Here is a 14,080-nt window from a genome sequence, read left to right on the forward strand (position 1 = left end):
TAGATATGATGAATAGAGGAAAAAGAAAATTCTGTGTTTGTGGACATAGGTAATGTAATGTACCTTACCTCTTTGATGAAAGTACCTGAACTGTATTAATTGTTCTTTGTCATCATTCTTTTTGTAATTATCATCATCATCATCATTTATGTTGAGTTCATATATTGTGTTGTTTCATTAGATTGATTTTATTTTCCTTAAAGAACATCCATACTGCAAGACAAATGTATGTTATCAAGTCAATCAATAGCCTTTATTGATTATCTACCTTAATTCATGCCTTGCTTGTTGTCTTGTCCTTTTGGATTGTCTTCTCATCTTGTCTCTTTGGAATACGTAAAGTTAATCCTTCTAGTAACTTGCTGATAACATGTCCTGAGAAGAAATGAGGGGAGATTTATAATTGCAGGGCAGCACATCTGCTGTTCGGGCTTATTGGTGCTTCCAGACAAATCAATTCCATCCCTCTTGCCACTCAGGGAGACCCTGCTGGGCTTCGTTACTCTCATGATAGGTCCATCCCTTAAATCATATCTAGGAGTGGCTTTCTGATGCTTGGGGGCAGCTAGGGAAGGGAGATTTTCGGAAATGGGAATATTCAATTAACCTACAATGGTAGATTAGTTTGAAGAGAATGGAAGACTTAAAGACGACCTGGCTTTAGCCTGGCTCTCTTTGATTATTCTCCACCTCTCAGTTCTGCCCTTAGGTGAGTTTGGGTATCCTAGAGGGGCACTACAATTATAGGATTATTATTAAAAATAAAAATGGGAGTAGAGCAATGAAAGAAAATTTGATTCATAAACATAGTCTTAAGTCTCCCTTAATTGTCAGTAGTAGAATTTTGCTTTCCATGAATAGCCTGAATAAATATGTCAGATCTCCCCTTTATGTTTTCATATCAGAGAGAAAAGCAGTAGGCATTGAATGGGCTTATGAGGAGTCCAGCTAGGTATCCTGTCATCAGCTTCCTCCTGCAGAAGTTTGCTTCTACTCAGGAAATAAAGATTATGCCCAATGACTTCTAAGAACATCTCACAGATTTAAATTAAAGACGACAAAATCTTTGGCAATTTTCAGATAATATACTTTGCTCTTTTGTTGTTGTTACACATGGAAATAGACAAGGGTTCAGATTTCTTTAAAAGTTGCTTTAAGAAAGGGTGCCTGGATGGCTCAGTCAGTTAAGCATCCAACTTTGGCTCAGGTCGTGATCTTGCAGTTTGTGAGTTAGAGCCCCACATCAGGTTCTGTGCTGACAGCTCGGAGCCTGGAGTCTACATCAGATTCTGTCTTCCTCTCTCTCTGCCCCTACCCCCCTCACACTCTGTCTCTCTCTCTCTCTCTCTCTCAAATATAAATAAACATTAGGAAAAGAATTTAAACGTCCTTTAAGTTGCCATTGGGAACATGAGTATTTTTGAAAAGTGTAAAAAAGTGCATTTTGGATATATGGATTCCATACTGTGAAGGGGAAGGATAAAAAAGGGCTAAGTATTGTTTACACTAGCCATATTTGCCTGTGTTTGAAAGGCTGTTCTCAGCATGCTCTTTCTTCATATCTCATCTAATTGCCATTTTAAGTGATCAGTTTCCAATTTCACATGATATTGTGTTACAACAATACCTTTGTGTTTCAGATATGTTAAACACTTCTCATGTTCTCAGTGCATAATTAAGCATGACTTCCTGTTCAGTTTTGATGGTTTCTGATATATTTTCATTAGAACTGAGATAAGGTGTTTGTAATAGTTCTGTTTAAAGTTTTTGTGTAAAAACATTTATAACTTTTTGTAGTTAAAAAAAAAAGGTATTCAGAATGTGTTGGTAAAATATGCTAACTTAAAAAAAAAGAGTTTGTATCAAAGGTAATTTACAGGGCATCAAGGCCGTATTTACCATCAAAATTCTATTATTAAATTTTAATTTCAAAAAAAGTGACAAACTAGAATTTTAGAAAAAAAAGTGCTGAGAACTGATGTCTGAGAAAGAAGATATATGATATCTGTGAACTTTATTATAACTGGATGTTAGGAGGAAATTTAGAGATATTTTGTGACCAAAACTTGACATTTTAAGGTTATGTACAGGAAGGTAATTCTAACATGTGAAAAATCTTTAAAAATTTGAACCTTGGAGATAAGACAAATGTATTCATAATACAGTGAAAGACTAGTGAGGAAATGAACCAAATTGTAATTGGTTTAAGCTTTTATATGAAGACTTCTATTTGAATCAAATATTTGATTATTTAATTTTAATGGCTAAACTTAAAACGATGTGTTTCCATTAATACTTGTTTCATTCTAGTAACACCTTCCAGTTATCAGCACATCTGTACTGAGTGTCTAGTATCCATGGTTAGTGCTAGGTTCTCTATGGGATTGGATCTAGAGGTAAGTATGAGAAGAACACTGTCCTCAGGAGAAATAGAAAAATACATCAACATTTAAGTAGAACTGATTAACTAATTAGAGTAGTACTTCTCAAGTTATTTTGATATCAGGACTCCTTGAGACTCTTAAAAATTATTGAAGATCTCAAAGAACTTTAGTTTGTATAGCTCATATCTACCAATATTTACACATTGGAAATTAAAACTGAGAAAATTTAAAATGCAAACATACAACAATAATACATTTCTTAACAGAATGACAGTTTTATCCATGTCATGTAGCCTCTGGAAAACTCGACTATTTGTACACTTGTGAAAAAATTAGAGTGAACAAGGCAAATAATGTCTTAGCATTGTTAAGAAAATATTCTTTACTTTATGAAGTCTCCAAAAGGATCATGAGGACCCCGGCAGACCATACATCGGCAATCACTGAACTAGAGATCAAGATGTTTGGATTTCTAGTGGATATGTAATCAAAATGCCACGGGGATTACAGAGAGGGAGAGCAATTTATATCAGTTAGTACTGAAAATGATCAATACCACATTGTTACTATTACTCTCCAATGAAGTCTAGATTATGATAAAAAGCAAGTAGTTAAAATAAATAGCAGTACTAGTTTTTGCCAAACAAGTTCATGAAATGAAAGCATTCCCCTGCCACCTGGTGGCAATGTATCCTAATTAGGGATTGAATAAGTTTTTTAATGGTGCACAATTAACAATGCATTTTAAGTGCAGATTTAGAATTGAATGTGGAATCTGTTCATCAAACAGTATAAAATCAAACTTGGAACCTCTGAAACATGCCAACTTACACTAAACAGTTCCCTAATGCAATAAAAGCAACAAGATTAAAAACCAACCGTGTTTTTAAGAACCAGTACTTCTGCAAGATTTTCTCACTGCTTTGAATATAGTTGGAGCTCAGTATTTCAGAGTGGCAAGAAAGGAGCTTTCCTTGTTTGTCTCTAATGCATTTTCTCACTGCCTAGAAAAAAGGAGACAGAAAGAGGGGTCTGCAACTCTGACCACAATCATATTTGTAGATTCAGTCTGAGGGGTTGAGAATATACCTCACAAAAAGTCAGGAAAATTAGCTCACTGATTCACACTCCATTTAGGAATGCATGTTGCTGTAGTAAATGAAGCTCTCTGGTACATGGATACCTGGATAGGGAAGTATGGGAGTTGATGGAAGGCCAAAAGAACTTTGATCCTGAGAAGTATGTTAGGATTATATGGATTTACCTAAGACTACTCCCCTCCACTCCCTTTTTTATACATTGTGTCCACATATCTATACTTTTCAATAGGACAGTAAAATAGATTTTATCCTTCTACTGGTTAGTTTTGGGTTTTTGTGAATCAGTAACTCATTATTTGCGTAAGCTTTTAACATACTTCCCAATATTTGGAAATATGATATGGCATAGTACAGTGATCATCAACTTGGGGGTATATGACTTTCCAAGATACCTAAGCATGAATGGTTTGAAGACAATAAATTTCCCGATACTTTACTTCCATATGTAGTTTCTCCCCAAAATTGGTCTGCTAGGAAACAAGCCTATATTTACAAAAGCTCCAGTTCCACTTTATTAAAGGATATACAAAGGAGCATTGCCTGAAGGTTGAACCTGTCTGGGTGCCTTTCAAAGGGGAAGCCTCCTGCAATGATTAATCACAGCACCATGAACCTACAGGGCTTCGAGTCTTTCCTGAATTTATATATATTTCTGTTAAAGATAAAGCCTGGGGTGGAAGCTAGTACTTTTGGTAGTTAAGAATGGGGTGAATTCAGATATATGGTATATAGACGGTAAGGGAATAATATCAATTTCTATTTAAACAACTTTGTTTCTTTCATCTCCTGACCATTTTTTAAAAAAACTGATGGCTTCTGAGGAAGAGTCCATTGAGGAAAAAGTAGATAGGCCATCAGTAACAAGTTTTAAATGCTTAAAGGTGGTCTTTTCTATGCATTTGAATAATGGAAATCCTTTTCTACTCTTCTCAGTATTATTCTCTAGTACCTGAAAGCACCCAAGAATGGCCAAAGAATATAGAGTAGGAAAACTTTTTGCTAAGTTCATTTATTTATTTTGAGAGAGAGAGAGAGAGAGGGAGAGAAAGCGTATGTGCATGTGCACGCACGGGTAGGGGAGGAGCAGAGAGAGAGAGGGAGAGAGAATCCCAAATAGGCTCCAAGCTGACAACACAGAGCCCAATGTGGGACTTAAACTCATGAACTGTGAGCTCATGACCTGAACCAAAATCAAGAGTCAGACACTCAACTGAGCTACCCAGGCACCCCATGAGGAGGAAAACTTTTAAAAAATACATAATTTGATGTATTCTGAAAATACCAACATTTTCAAAATATATTAGAAAAAACTCTGAATAAAACTTCAATGTGATTTCTTTCAGATTTAATGTACTGTACGTTGTTCAGTAAAGTAATTAAAATTTGCTTTTTAAAGTTACATCACGTAAGATTTATTCTCATTACCATCAATTCTCATCTTATTTGATAAAAGAGTTAAACATTTTATGTGTGTTATTAAGAAAATGTAAAATTAGGGGCACCTGGGTGGCTCAGTGGGTTGAGAGCCTAACTTCAGCTCAGGTGGTGATCTGGTGGTACATGAGTTTGAGCCCCCCACTGGGCTCTGTGCTGACAGCTCAGAGCCTGGAGCCTGCTTCAGATTCTGTGTCTTCCTCTCTCTCTGCCCCTTCCAGCTTGCACTCTGTCTCTCTATCTCTCAAAAATAAATAAAAATTTTTTAAAAAAAGAAAAGATAAAATTTGACACTAGCTGTCAGAACAGCTGCCACTTGAAAGAAGCCAACACCGTGACCTAGCAGGGAGGGTGCAGGGGAAAAAACTACTCTGACCTCACTCACCACCCTCAGATCTGATGATAGTGCCTCTCATTGGCTAAGCACAAGTAAAGCCAGAACATTGAATAGAGTGAAAAAGAGTGAAATGAGGATCCAGAAGAAGATCTGGGAAATATCCAAAAATTGAGAAAATGCATGACTCTGATAAATGTTTATCTTAGCTTCAGTCTTTTAGAAAGTGGATCTGAAGGCAAAGATTAAAGACTTGTTGGGGGGCAAGTCTCCATGGTGTTTCTGCACATCTGTGATAGATTTTGTCCAAGATTCTTTTCTGAAGGATGTTTGTGTAGCGAACAGCCTCAAAACATAGGGATAGTGTCAACCCTGGGAGCAAAGTGAGGATTTTTTCTCTGACCAAGATAGTGAAGATAATATGCCCCTGTGGGAAAAAGTTGGACAGGTTTCCTAGAAGCCCCTTTAAAATATTGGGAGTTTCCAAAGTTTGTTGTTTCTCGGCAGTAACACAAATCTGCTGTATGCACTATACCGTCATGTTAGTGTGCAAGGAGAGCCAACATAAACACAAAGCACACACTGCCTGCTGTGCCATGATTAACAAAATCCTTCATCTCACTTGTGTCTTCTCCCAGCATCTATGAGACTGTGGCAGGCTCACTTGTTAGCTCAGAAGCAGGGATAAAGTCTCAAGCCTTTCACAGTTCTTGATAGGACACTTTATTTGCGGGGTACAAGCCTCAGGCCGTGAAGGTAAGGGAAAAGAAGGGAGGCAAGTAAATATGTGTTGTTGTACTGGCTACCACAATGAACTGCAAAGAGACATTAGCAGTCACAATTCACTCTGCATTTTGGACTTTCCTAGAAGGACCAAAAAGAGGAACTTCAACTCTGAGCAGTCCATGAGAAAGCGAGAAAGGAGGGGGACATTTTCTCCTTGTCTCCCTCTTATCTGCTCTTCCCCTCCATCAAGGTTTACCTCCATAAAGATCTAGCTCCCCCATACTTCTTGGTTGCATCTTGGTGGCTGCTCAGGAAACCAGACCCTGTGTCTTTTTTAAAAAAAATTTTTTTTTTTTTGCATTTATTTATTTTTGACAGACAGAGAGCACAAGCGGGGGAGGGGCAGAGAGAGAAGGAGATAGAGAATCCAAAGCAGGATCCAGGCTCCTCACTGTCAGCACAGAGCCCAATGCAGGGCTTGAACTCACAAACCATGAGATCATGACCTGAGCTGAAGTCAGATGCCTAATGGACTGAGCCACCCAGGCGCCCCCCCACCCCCACCCCATGTCTTGAAGTATGGTGTTTCATCCAAAGATGAAAGTGGAGGGTTGGTTTTGTGTAAGTTCATGACATCCTGACAAAGACCATAAAAGAAGGTGGGCAAGAGAGTTTGAGAAAGTATGGAAGATTTATATTTTAGTGTAATGAGCAAAAATACTTTTGCATGTCAAATAGTTCCTAATTTTTTGCTTTACATAAAGTTGAATGGGAACCTGAGTTTTCAGCTGATTACTAAAAAAAAAAAATACTTAGTAATAGATCATTATGTGATTTTTTAATTTGTCATGAAACTGGAAGAGTTAAAAGAAATGGTGCCAACATTCTAACAAAACCCCTTCCATTTCTATCTACTTAATTTGTGTGAATTTATTTACTTAGTGTTTACAAAAAGAGAAAATAGGCATGGATCCATTCATAATCTTGTTCATTTATTTATAAATAGTTGAACTAATTGGGAAAAAATAGCCCCATCAGCTTATTAAGATGTATACTTCCAATAAGATGTTTAAATTTAATGACTCTTTACTAAAATTTGTAACATTATATATATATATATATATATATATATATATATATATATTCTTTTGATTAATTATGAACTAATAATAGAAGAAACCTGTCTTTTGGTCTTAAGAAAAAAAAACAAATTTTAAAATGATCAATAAAAGGCTTATAAGTATAAAATAGTACTAGGGTAAAAATCTATGGAATGGAATTGCATTGTCAAATAAAAAAATAAATACATCAATTTTCATAGTTTAACAACTATTCATGTATTTTTAAAAAGTGGGTATCACATATAATATATATGTGAAATATGTATATTAATACTATACTATATTATTTTTTATTAAAGCATAATTTACATATATTAAAATTCATCCTGTTTGTGTATAGTTCTGTGAGTTTTGACAAAAGTAAAGAGTCATGTAACCACTCCACCAGCAAAAGTATGATGTAGAATAGTTCCATCATCCTGTCAAATTCCCCCATGCTCCTTTTTAGTCAGTCTCTACCCGTACCACCAGGCCCTAGAAACTACTGATATGTTCTATATCAGATAATTTTGTCCTTCCCAGAATGCCATTTAATGCAGTAATGTAGTATGTAGCCTTTTGAGTCTAGTTTCGTTCACTTAGCAGAATAAATGTGAGATTTATCTATGGTCTTGTGTATGTCCACAGTTCATTTCTTTTTATTGCTGAATAGTATTCCATTGTATGGATGGACTATAGTTGGCTTATTCACTCACCAGTTACAGAACATTTAAGTTGGTTTGAGTTTTTAGAGATCATGAATAAAGCTTCTATAATCATTTATCTATAGTTTTTTGCCTGAATATTGTTTTTATTTCACTTGGGTAAATGTTGAGCAGTGACGTTGCTGGGCCATATGCTAAGTGCATTTTTAACCTTATAAGAAGCTGACAAACTTCTTTCCAAAATGTCTGCACCATTTTGCATTCCCACTGGCAATATATAGGATTTTCAGTTGCTCCACATTTTTGCCAGCAGCACTAAGTATTGTCAGGATTTGTTGTTGTTATTCTTTCTATTCTAAGAGTTTATATAATGATAGCTCAGGGTGACTAGTTAGGTTGAACATCTGTTCACATGCTTATTTGCCATTTGTATATTTTCATTGGTGAAATGTCTGCTCAAATCTTTTGCAAAAGAAAATATTGGTTGTTTATCATTGAGCTTTCAGAATCCTTTATATATTTAGGATACAAGTCTTTTATGGTTATTACTTGCATTTCCAGTAAGCTCCCAGGTGCTGCTAATACTGCTGTGCTGTTGGAAGTAGGTCTGAGCTAGCATACTGCTTCTGAAACTGTAATATCCATAAAAATCACCTGGAGTGGGACCCAGTAGGTTGAGGTAGAACTGAGATTCTGCATTTCTTTTTTTTTTTTTTTTTTTTAATTTTTTTTTTTTTTCAACGTTTATTTACTTTTGGGACAGAGAGAGACAGAGCATGAACGGGGGAGGGACAGAGAGAGGGAGACACAGAATCGGAAACAGGCTCCAGGCTCTGAGCCATCAGCCCAGAGCCTGACGCGGGGCTCGAACTCACGGACCGTGAGATCGTGACCTGGCTGAAGTCGGACGCTTAACCGACTGCGCCACCCAGGCGCCCCAGATTCTGCATTTCTAACCAGCTTCCAGAAGAGTCTGAGGTTTCTGTGATCACAGTTTAAAAAAAAATTTTTTTTACATTTATTTATTTTTGATAGGCAGAGATAGAGCACAAGTGGGGGTGGGGAAGAGAGAGAAGGAGACACAGAATCCCAAGCAGGCGCCAGGCTCTGAGCTGTCAGCACAGAGCCCGACGTGGGGTCCGAACTCACAAACCTCAAGATTATGACTTGGGCTGAAGTCGGATGCTCAACCGACTGAGCCACCCAGGTGCCCCTCTGTGATCACAGTTTGAACAGGAAGGACTTAGAAAAATCACAGAAAGATTACAAGAAAGAATTAAACTTCAGCTGATGTTGAAGGATGGGAAATTTTTTTCCAGAAATAATGAGTAGAGAAAAATAGAAGGTGAAGAAGGGAGAAAAGAGAAGAATAATTTTGCAGAGGAAATAATATAAGCAAATATATAGAGGATGAGCCCTGTAAGGTTGAAGGAAAAAGGCAATTAAAGATGTTGAGGATAGTTGGTGAGACAGGAGAGGTAAGTCAGAATCATATTACAAGAGACATCTTTGGATTTTCTTTCCTGTGAGTGGATGTGCATAGAAATATTTCAATCAGAAGAGTAATGTGATCAGATTGTCAGTGTGGAAATATGCCTGTGGCAGCAGAATAAAGCAGTGATTTTAGAAGAGAGTGGAGGCTGGAAAATTGGTTATTGCAAGTGCAGTGAGAGATAAAGAGTACTTGAATTAAGGCAGTTACAATCAGATGGAAGAGGAGGAGCCATATTAAGAGATGTACACTCAACAGAGTCATGGTAAAAATTGGGTGTAAGAGATGGGGCACCTGTGTGGCTCAGTTGGTTGAGCATCCGACTCTCCATTTCCACTCAGGTCATGATCTCATGGTTTATCGAGCCCCACATTGGGCTCCGCACTGACAGCACAAAGCCTGCTTGGGATTCTTTCTCTCTCTCTCTCTGTCCCTACCCTGCTCAGGTTCGTTCTCTCTCTCTCTCTCTCTCTCTCTCTCTCTCTCTCTCTTTATAAAAAATAAATAAACATTAAAAAAAAATTGGATGTAGAGGAGAGAGAATAGGACGGCAACTGGGTGGGGCCACTTACCAGTATAAGGAATGTGCATAAGGACTAAGTTTTGTGTAAAATATCATGAGGTTGATTAGGTGTGCTGAGGCTAAGGAACTTGTAATATATCCATTTGATGTGACTGGAAGGCATTTAAAAAAACATTGCAGTAGAGTTGACATACAATGTTACATTCATCTCAGGTGCACAACATAGTGATTTGGCAATTCTACCATGCTCACCATGGTAAGTGTAGTTACCATCTGTCACCACACATTATTAAAACATTACTATTATTTTTTAATTTGAGTATAGTTGATATACAATGTTACATTAGTTTCAGGTGTACATTATGGTGATTTGACAAGTTTATACATTATGCTGTGTTCACCACAAGTGTAGCTACCATCTGTCACTATACAATGCTATTATAGTATCATTGACTATATTCCTTATTCCTTATCTTTTATTCCCATGACTTATTTATTCCATAACTGGAAGCCTGTATCTCCCACTTCCCTTCACTCATTTTTCCCAATCCACCCCCACCCTTCTCCCCTCTGGCGACCATCAGTTCTCTGTATTTATGTTAGGTAGAGAAGCTAGACACAAGCAATGGAAGAATGCCTCTCGAGGCAGAGTCCCAAGTCCTTGGGGAGGAGAAAGATAGAGACATTAACTAGAGGCAAGGATGGTGATAAATAAGCTACACATTAAAAGCCCGGGAGCACAACTCCTGACCTTGTGGCTTCCAAGACCTTGGGGTGAACAGATCAAAGCCACAGGTGCAGAGCATGAGTTCTCCTCTTCTACCTCTGCCCCTGGGTAGCCCCTAGACTCATTGTAATGCCTTTGCATTAATGGTAAAGCACCCTTCCCTCTGGCCCCAAAGGCTGCCCTGATGGTTCTGGTACAAACCTTGTACAAAAACTCCCCCTCCCTGTGGGAGGAGTTTCCCAAATGAAACAAAGCAGCCTCCATTAGAGGCTCCATTAGAGCCTCCACCTCACTGTACTTCACAGTTCCTTTCAGCAGAGAGATCCAATGTCCACTCTCACCAGTTTTATTTAATATAGTACTAGAAGTCCTAGAAGCAGCAATCAAACAAGAAAAACAAATGAAAAGGAATCCAACTTGGTAAGGAAGATGTCTATATTAAGTTGATGATTATTTATATTTGAGTACATTCTAAAAAGCACTAAATTTTTTCTCTCCTCTCCATACAATTATGTATGTGATATTACATTTTACAGCTTTTTGTTTCATGTATGTCTTGACTAATTTTTGTAGATACTTACTACTTTGGTGTTTTGATCTCCATACTGACTTGTGAATAATCAATCTACTACCTTAACTCTATGTTTGCTTTTATCTGTGAATTTTTTCCTTTCATAATTTTCTTCTGGTTATGAACTTTTATTTCCACTTAAGTAAGTCCCTTTAACATTTCTTGTCAGGCTTGTTTGGTGGTGATGAACTCCTTTAACTTTTGTTTATCTGGGGAACTCTTTATCTCTCTTTCAATTCTGAATGATAACCTTGCTGAATATTCTTGGTTGTATTTTTCCTTTCAGCACTCTGAATATATCATGCCATTTTCTTCTGACCTAGAAAGTTTCTGCTGAAAAATCAGCTGATAGCCTTATGGGATTTTTTGCTGCTTTCTTTCTTGTTTTTTCTTGTTGCTTTAAAAAAAATTTTTTTTAATGTTTATTTTTGAGAGAGAGAGACAGAGTGCAAAGTAGGAAGGGGAAGAGAAAGAGGGAGACAAAGAATCCGAAGCATGCTCCAGACTCTAAGCCATCAGCACAGAGCCTGACACGGGGCTTGAACTCATGAACTGTGAGATCACGACCTGGGCTGAAGTTGGACGCTTAACTGACTGAGCTACCCAGGAGCCCTTTTTCTTGCTGCTTTTAAGATTCTCTCTTTCTCATTTGTTTTTTCCATTTTAATTATTGTGTCTTGGGGTGGGCATCCTTAGGTTCATGTTGTTAGGGGCTCTCTGTGCATCCTGGACCTGGATGTCTGTTTTCTTCCTCAGGTTGGGGAAGTTTTCTGCTATTACTTTCTCAAGTAAATTTTCTTTAAAAAAAATTATTTATTTATTTTAAGAGACAGAGAGAGAGAGAGAGAGAGCGCACGAGGGATAGGCAGAGAGAGAGGGAGAGAGAAAATCCTAAGCAGGCTCCATGTTGTCAACACAAAGCCCAAAGTGGAAGTTGATCTCATGAATCAAGAGATCATGACCTGAACTGAAATCAAGAGCCGGTTGCTTAACCAACTGAGCCACCCAAGAGCATCTCAAGTAAATTTTCTGTCCCCTTCTCTGTCTTCTCTTTCTTGGATTCTTATAATGCAAATGTTATTGTGTTTGATAATGTCACAGAATTCCCTTAACTTATTTTCATTTTTATTGTTCTTTTTTCTTTTTGATGTTTAGCTTGGGTGCTTTCTAGTAACCTGTCTTCCAGATTAGTGAGCCATTTTTTGCATCTTCTAATTTGCTGTTGCTTCCCTCTAGTATATTTTTTATTCTTTTATTGTATTCTTCAGCTATTATTGGTTCTTTTTTATATTTTCTTTTTTTTAATTTTTTTTAACGTTTATTTATTTTTGAGACAGAGAGAGACAGAGCATGAACGGGGGAGGGTCAGAGAGAGAGGGAGACACAGAATCTGAAACAGGCTCCAGGCTCTGAGCGGTCAGCACAGAGCCCGACGCGGGGCTCGAACTCACGGACCACGAGATCATGACCTGAGCCGAAGTCAGATGCTTAACCGACTGAGCCACCCAGGCGCCCCTATATTTTCTATATCTTTGTTGAAGTTCTCATTGAACTCATCCATTTCTTTTTCTTAAGTCCAGTAAGTATCTTTATGACCATTACTTTTAACTCTTTATCAGGTAGATTGCATATCTTCATTTCATTTAGTTCTTTTTCTATGATTAGTGTTATTCTTTCATTCGTGACATATTCCTCTGTCTCCTGATTTTGTCTAATTCTCTGTGTTTGTTTCTATGTATTAGGTAGGTAAGCTACATCTCTCAGTCTTGAAAGTAGTGGCCTTGTACAGAAGAGATCCTGTGGTGCTTTATAGCTAAATCCTCCCTTGTCACCAGAACCCAAGTGCTCTGGGGGCATCTTCTATGTGGGCTGTGTGCACCCTCCTGTTGTGGCTGAGCTGTGATTACCCTTAGACCAAAGAGCTACAATAACCCACTTTGTCTGCCGAGGTACATTGGGCAGGGTTTGCTCCTCAAGCTATTGAGAGGCTCAGCTGTGACCACTGTAGGCTCATTGGTGGGCAAGGCTGACACTCATCCTAGCTGTCTGCAGTTAGGTCTGTCATACACCTGCAGGCACACCCTAAGGCAGGGCTTGCTCCCTGAACAGCCAGCTAAGAGGCCTGATGGTAGGAACTGTGGACATGCTGGTGTGGGGTGTTATCTCCCCTGCTCTCCAGGGCAGGAGTCACTTTGGAATGGTACAGGTCTTCTGGGGCTGCCTGGTGGGTGTAGTGGGGCAGGAGCTGGTTTGGAGGGATGCCAGCCAACGTGGGTTGGTTGGGTGGGATGGGTCTGCAGGGGGCACTGGGGTTTGACATACAGTGCTAGCAAGGTAAATAGAGAATGTTAGAACTGGCTCCCACAAACATTAAGCTATCTAGGCTGGGGGAGGACAAGAAAAATGGTGCCCAGTAGCACTTTTGTTCCCAGAGAAATCTTCTGCAGGTCCCTGCCCCACTGGCACACATTCTAAGATTAGTCAGTAAATTTCCTTCATGTATACTCCAGGTGATTTTCAAACTGCTGTTTTGTGCCGTGTCTTAGGCAAGTTATTTAGCATGCTGGCTTTTTTAATGGTGAGGACTTGGTTTCCTATCACCCTCCTGCTTCCCCAGAGTTAAACCCCACTGATTTTTAAAGCTCCTAGAGTTAAGCCCCACTGATTTTCAAAGCCAGATGTTATGAGGACTCTTCCCAGTGTGGGTCCCCAGGGCAGGGTCTTATTCTTCCATACTTGGGATATCCCTCCCATACATGATTAGTCACATTTGGGGGTAGGGGTGGGTTGGTTCTAGATGGTGCCTCCACCCCACCTACCCTTTTTGATGTGGCCTTCTATGACTGGTTGTGGAAAAGCTATTCAGTCAGTCTTATGGTTGTTTTCAGAGTTAGTTGTATAGATGTAGCTGTTGCTTCAATGTGTCCATGGGATGAGGTGAGCTCAGGATCTTCCCACTATGCCTTATCCCTCTCTCTGACCTGGAAGGCATTTGTAAGAGTATGGAGAACCAGGAGTGATAAA

The sequence above is a fragment of the Panthera onca genome, chromosome B1 (assembly GCF_046562875.1).
Source record: "Panthera onca isolate mPanOnc1 chromosome B1, mPanOnc1 haplotype 2, whole genome shotgun sequence".
Lineage (NCBI taxonomy): Eukaryota > Metazoa > Chordata > Mammalia > Carnivora > Felidae > Panthera > Panthera onca.